This window comes from Dipodomys spectabilis, unplaced genomic scaffold (assembly GCF_019054845.1).
Source record: "Dipodomys spectabilis isolate Male_0828 unplaced genomic scaffold, ASM1905484v1 ptg000003l, whole genome shotgun sequence".
In the NCBI taxonomy this organism is placed as follows: domain Eukaryota; kingdom Metazoa; phylum Chordata; class Mammalia; order Rodentia; family Heteromyidae; genus Dipodomys; species Dipodomys spectabilis.
Window position 1 is genome coordinate 18,393,231 of NW_024870680.1, and position 7,215 is coordinate 18,400,445.

The following is a 7,215-nucleotide window of genomic DNA, read 5'->3' on the forward strand; positions in this document are numbered from 1 at the left end:
AGTGTTACGGGACTGTCTTTGGTGGCTTTTGGTGTTGAGTTCTAATTTTATTCCCTTATGGTCTGAGAGAATGCAGGGCATAATTTCAAAGTTTCTGAAATTGGACAAATTTGCTTTGTGACCTAAAATGTGGTCTATTTTGGAGAATGTTCCATGTGATTCTGAGAAGAACGTGCATTCTGATGCTGTTGGGTGAAATATTTGGTAGATGTCTGTTAAGTCTATTTCATCTATGCCGTTGTTTAGATCTGAGATTTCTCTGTTGAGTTTTTGCCGGGTTGATTTATCCAGCAGGGATAGTGGAGTGTTAAAGTCCTCAACAATTAATGTGTTTGGATCTATGTGAGATTTTAGGGAAAGTAGTGTTTCTTGGATAAATTTGGGTGCTCCATTGTTTGATGAATAGATATTTAGAATTGTAATATCCTCCTGAAGGAGAGATCCCTTGTTCAGTGTGTAATGACCTTCTTTATCTCTTCTCGCTAGTTTTAATTTAAAATCTATTTTACCTGATATTAGGATTGCAACTCTCACCTGTTGATGGGGCCATTTGCTTGGAAGATTTTATTCCAACCTTTTACTTTCAGAATATGTTTGTTTTTATGGGCAAGGTGTGACTCTTGAAGGCAGGAGCTAGAAAGATCTTGCTTTTTGATCCAACTGGACAGTCTGTGCTGCTTAATTGGAGAGTTAAGTCCATTAATATTGAGAGTTAGGACTGAGAGGTGTTTGGTAGTTCCTGCCGTGTGTGTGTGTGTGTATGTGTGTGTGTGTGTGTGTGTGTGTGTGTTTAAACCCCATAGGGTTTCACAATGATGAACATCTTCAACTGAAAACACTGTATAAGTGAAAACACATTGAATATGCACACATCCCAGGCAACACATGGCTCAGTGACAGAGTGCTGTGGATGTGAAGCCTCCATTGCTTACCTGGTGATCAAGGCTCTGATGGAGGTGCAGTCACTGCTGTGGCCTAGCATCTCAAGGGAGCATCACGCCACAAATCCCAGGCCCAGAAAAGACCAAAATTCAAATGCTGAAACCTTATTTCTACTGCATACTGCTGTCACACCATCAGAAAGTCAAAACATTGTAAGTTAAACCACCTTAAGTCAAAAACAATCAGTAATATTTTTGGAAGTCTTAAATTTTTACTTGTATGAGCATAGATTAATTGTACAAAGATGTTTCATGGTCATACTTACAGAATGTATGTAATATAGTTGGATCAAATTCATTCCTTGAGCACATTCACTTTACTATTTGTTAACCCCTCTCTTGTCCTAAGTCCTTTTTCAGATATTTTAAGTGGGCTTCATTATGGGATAGATAGATCAATAGACAGACAGACAGACAGACAGACAGGCAGGCAGGCAGACAGATAGATTCCCCATATATATGTATATGTATGTATGTGTATATATTTATATTCCCCCTCTACAATCATATCTCATGTCATTTTTTGTTTAGTGTAGATTCTGCATACAAGTGAAATGAGGTGATATTTGTCTTTCTGTACTTGGTCTATCTCACTTAACACAAAATCCCGTTTGCTTGAATTATTATTTTCCATTTTTTCTGTGTCTGCATCCTTTATAAAACTAAGTTTATGTTTAGAATGATATAATATTTGCACATAGTGTATGTTTTTTTGTTGTTGCTACTAGGCTTTGAACTCAGGGCCTAAAGCTCACTTGGCTTGCTAACTCAACCATTAACTCTTCCACTTGACCCACACCATTAGCCCTGTTTTTCACTTGTTATTTGGCAGATAGTGTCTAGGATCTAGTGGACCTTCTTGCCAGGGCTAGCTTGGAACTATGACTCTCTAGATGTCAACATCCTGAGTGCTAGGATTACAGATGTGGGCCAATGATGCCTGGCCATAATATGATGTTTTAATGTATACATATATATATGTGTATATATGCATATTATGTGTGCTTTCATACTTATATGTATGATAACATTCAAGTCAGAAGAATTGTATATCTTTCGCCTTAATATTTTTGGTGGTACCTCTCCCCACTAGATAGATCAACTCGGCAAAAACTCAACAGAGAAACCGCAGATCTAAACAGCTGCATAGATCAACTAGATTTAACAGATATCTACCGAACATTTCACCCAGCAGCATCAGAATACATGTTTTTCTCAGCAGCACATGGAACATTTTCTAAAATAGACCACATTTTAGGCCACAAAGCAAACTTGTCTAAATTCAGAAACATTGAAGTTATACCTTGCATCCTCTCTGACTACAAGGGAATAAAATTAGAACTCAACACCAAAAGCCACCAAAGAAAGTACAATATCACATGGAGGCTGAACAACACACTGCTGAATCACGAGTGGGTCATGGAAGAGATTAGAAAGGAAATTCAAATGTTCATGTTATTCAACAAAAATGAACACACAAATTGCCAGCTCCTCTGGGACACAGCAAAGGCAGTACTCAGAGGCAAGTTTATAGCTCTGAGCTCCTACATCAACAAATTGGAGAGATATGAAACCAACAATTTAATGACACATCTAAACCTCCTTGAAAAAGAGCAGCAAGATAAACCCCAATCTAGTAGACGGAAAGAAATAATTAAAATTAAATCAGAATTAAATGAATTAGAATCCAAAAAAACTATAGAAAGAACCAACAAAACAAAGAGTTGGTTCTTTGAAAAAATTAACAAAATTGACAGACCCTTAGCAAATCTTATTAAAAAAAAGAAGAGAACACACCCAAATAAATAAACTCAGAGATGAGAATGGAAACATCACCACAGAAACAACCAAGATTCAGAACATTATAAGGGAATACTTCTCAAAACTTTATGCTAATAAGTTTGAGAACTTAACAGAAATGGACCTTTTCCTAGCAAATATTGACATGCCAAAACTAAACCAAAATGAGTTAAACCAGCTTAACAGGTCCATATCAAGCATTGAAATAGAAACAGCAATAAGATACCTTCCAGCTAAGAAAAGTCCAGTACCAGACGGTTTTACAGTGGAATTCTACAAGGCCTTCAAAGCAGAGCTCACACCAATACTCCTCCAACTCTTCAATGAAATTGAAAGAGAAAGATCACTACCGAACACATTCTATGAAGTCATCATAACCCTCATCCCAAAACCAGGCAGGGACTCATCAAAGAAAGAGAACTATAGACCCATTTCTTTGATGAACATTGATGCAAAACTTCTCAACAAAATTTTGGCCAATCGACTTCAACAATTCATCCAAAAAATCATACACCACGATCAAACAGGATTCATTTCAGGGATGCAAAGCTGGTTCAATATACGCAAATCAATTAATATTATTCATCACATCAACAGGAACAAGAATAAGAACCACATGGTTATCTCAATAGACGCAGAAAAAGCATTCAACAAGATCCAACACCCCTTTATGATGAAGGTTTTGGAAAAATTAGGAATCCATGGAACATTCCTCAATACAATAAAGGCTGTATATGACAAACCTACAGCCAGCATTATACTTAATGGTGAAAAACTAAAGCCATTTCCCCTTAACTCAGGAACAAGACAAGGATGCCCACTCTCTCCACTTCTCTTCAATCTAGTATTAGAATGCCTAGCTACTGCAATAAGACAAGATGCAGACATAAACGGGATCCAAATAGGGAAAGAAGAAATAAAACTCTCCCTCTTTGCAGATGGCATGATCTTGTATTTAAAGAATCCCATAGACTCCACTCCCAAATTACTCAAGCTGATTCAAAACTTTGGCAAAGTAGCAGGGTATAAAATTAACCCCCCAAAACCAATGGCTTTTCTGTATGCCAACAATGAGAAAAGTGTGGCTGAAATTAGGAAAGCAACTCCATTTGTAATAGTCCCACAAAAAATAAAATACCTAGGAATTAACCAAAGAAGTGAAGGACTTCTATGATGAAAACTTTAAAAACTTGAAAAAGGAAATTAAAACAGAACTTAGAAAATGGCAAAACCTCCCATGCTCCTAGATTGGAAAGATTAGCATCATGAAAATGACAATACTTCCCAAGGCTATCTACAAATTCAACGCGATACCTATCAAAATTCCACCCTCATTCTTCAAGGAAACAGAAGAGGCAATCCAAAAATTCATATGGAACAATAAAAAACCCGAATAGCAAAAATGCTCCTCAACGGAAAGAACAGTGCTGGAGGAATATCAATACCAAATTTCAAACTCTATTATAAAGCCATAGTAATAAAAACAGTTTGGTATTGGCATAAGAACAGACCTCAGGACCAATGGAATAGAATTGAAAACACAGAAATGAACCTACAGACCTATAGCTATCTAATCTTCGATAAGGGAGCTAAAACAATAGAATGGAAGAAAGATAGCCTCTTCAGTAAATGGTGCTGGCAAAATTGGTTAACTACTTGTAGAAAACTAAAGCTAGATCCTTATATATCACCCTGCACCAGAATCAACTCCAAATGGATCAAAGACCTCGAAGTCAAAGCACACACTCTGAAAACTTCACAGGATGGAATAGGAGAAACCCTAGGTCTCCTTGGCGCAGGCCGAAATTTTCTTAATAGAGACCCAGAAACACAACAAATCAAAGAAAGGTTGGACAAATGGGATTGCATGAAGTTGCAGAGCTTCTGCATGGCAAAGGACATAGCTAGCAAGATCAATAGAAAGCCCATGGATTGGGAGAAGATCTTCACTAGCCATACAACAGACAAGGGTCTCATAACTAAAATATACTTGGAACTCAAAAAATTAAATCCCTCAACAACGAATCCTCAAAGAAACAACTGCCCAATAAATAAGTGGGCTAAAGACTTAAAGAGAAACTTCTCTGAAGAAGAAAGAAAGATGGCCAATAGACACATGAAGAAATGCTCAACATCCCTAGCCATAAAAGAAATGCAAATCATAACAACATTGAGATACCACCTCACTCTAGTTAGAATGGCAAAAATCAAGAACTCTAACAACAACAGATGCTGGAGGGGATGTGGACAGAAGGGAACCTTACTTCATTGTTGGTGGGAGTGTAAACTTGTTCAACCACTTTGGAAAGCAGTATGGAGGTTCCTCAAAAGACTTCACATAGAGCTCCCCTATGACCCAGCAATCCCACTTTTGGGCATTTACCCAAATGTTTACAAACAAGACCACACTAAAGCTACCAGCACAACTATGTTTTTTGCAGCATTATTTACCATAGCTAAGATATGGAACCAGCCCAGATGCCCCTCAGTAGATGAATGGATCAAGAAAATGTGGTATATATACACAATGGAATTCTATGCCTCCATCAGAAAGAATGGCATTGCCCCATTTGTTAGGAAATGGAAAAACTTGGAAAAAATTATATTAAGTGAAGTAAGCCAGGCCCAAAGAAACATAGGTCCCATGGTTTCCCTTATTTGCAATATCTAGTATATGTATGAGTCAAGCGGAAAAGGTCAGATAATGTGATGTTAGGAAAATGAACCCTTAGATATGTATTTTAATGTTTTTTTTCCTTTCATGCATTTGTTTCTAATGCATTTATAAGATTATCTCTTTGTAACTTTGTATGTCCCTCCCCCACAGTATAACCCCTGCTTTCACTATATTTGATGTCAGTATAACTTGTAGAGGAGATGGGGAAAAACAAGTCGTTTAAGGATACAGGTGGACCTGTTGCAACAATGAAAAAAATTTTTTTGGTGGTACTAAGGTTTGAATTCAGATCTTGAACTTGCCAGGCAGTTGATCCACACCTCAACCTATAATTTTTTATCAGTTCTTTATGATGAATACATCAAATTCTGTATTTTGAGATATATAGTGCACTCTTGTTGATTAAATTCTGCTATTCTATTCTATTCTGCTAAACCATAAACACCAGAACGTATTCCTCCTTTCTAAGGGTAAGCACTGTACCTGTTCGCCAGCCTTTCCCCAACTCTCTACCTCCTGCTCTCTCACATCTCCGGTAAATTCTATCCTATGACCACCAACAGCAATGGGTCATAAACCATAACATCTTAAAGACATATCACTTTTGTAGTTATCTACAATGCAATGGCTTAATGAAAAAATATGATGTGCAATGAAATGTTTCTTATTAATGGTAGGACATGATGGATGAAAATCTGATTCCTTCCCTGGATGAGTGCAAGCCCTCTCTACATATGTGCATATGGACAATAGTAATGGAAAATACTTCCAGATAGAGCAGCAGGAATGAGGGCACTGGGGATGATTTCCAGGCACAGTCTCGCTTTTCGATCTCACATGATCTATGTTTCAGGACTAGGAGAATCTTCTGTTTCCAGTGATAAGCATAACTTGGCAAGACATGGCCTGTGTCATGTTCAACTTGTCTCTGTTTTCTGAAGGGAACCTTGGATTGGGTATCAGCTTCACGTGATACCTAGATAAGTTAGAACTGGCCAGACATAATACCTAGAGAGAGAGAAAAGCTGTGCATGTATTACCCTCCCAACCATGCTACCTCCTCTTGGATGAAAGGAAAGATCCTAAAGAGACTCCAGTAACTGCCTCAATAATGTCTTGTTCATGCACTTCAGCCAAGATCCTCAGTTGAGTAATAATTGTGTCACAACCTGCCATGTCCAGGGACAAGGCAGTAAGGGAGATGGGATGGTGGAATTAAGATTTGGGTACTAGGGAACTTGTAGCCTTCCACCAACTTCAGGTCCCCAAGGTCCATTTTACAAAGTATTTATTGAGTAAGGGTTCAGGAGCATATGTGCAGAAAGTGAGGTATCAATATCTGTGAAATCACAAGCATCAATCATGTGATACAATCTTGCTCAAGTCATAAATGACTTCCTTATCTTAGGAAGTAAAGGTAAGCAGTAAATGAATTACAATTTGCATAAATTTTTATCTATCCCCAAGCTCTCAGAAAGTTTGGGGTTGAATTAACTGACACCCAGGATAGATTCCTATCAAGGCAGAACTGATTGACATTTTTAGGAAGCTCTCAGCATTCTGAGAGTATGTTATGACATGGTCTTCCAAGCTCCCAATCCTTAAGGGTCCCAAGGCTCAGCTTTTGGGGCTCTCACATAATTGCATAGAAGAAAATACTGCGTGTGATAGCAAGGAGACAGACAGACAAGGGTGATGCCAGTAAGAAGAGATGTTATTACTCCCTTAAAAATGCTTCAGAAGTGCGTCTTTTCCTGCAAATAAAGTGTCATGTCACAGCTAGTTCTGAAAAAAGGT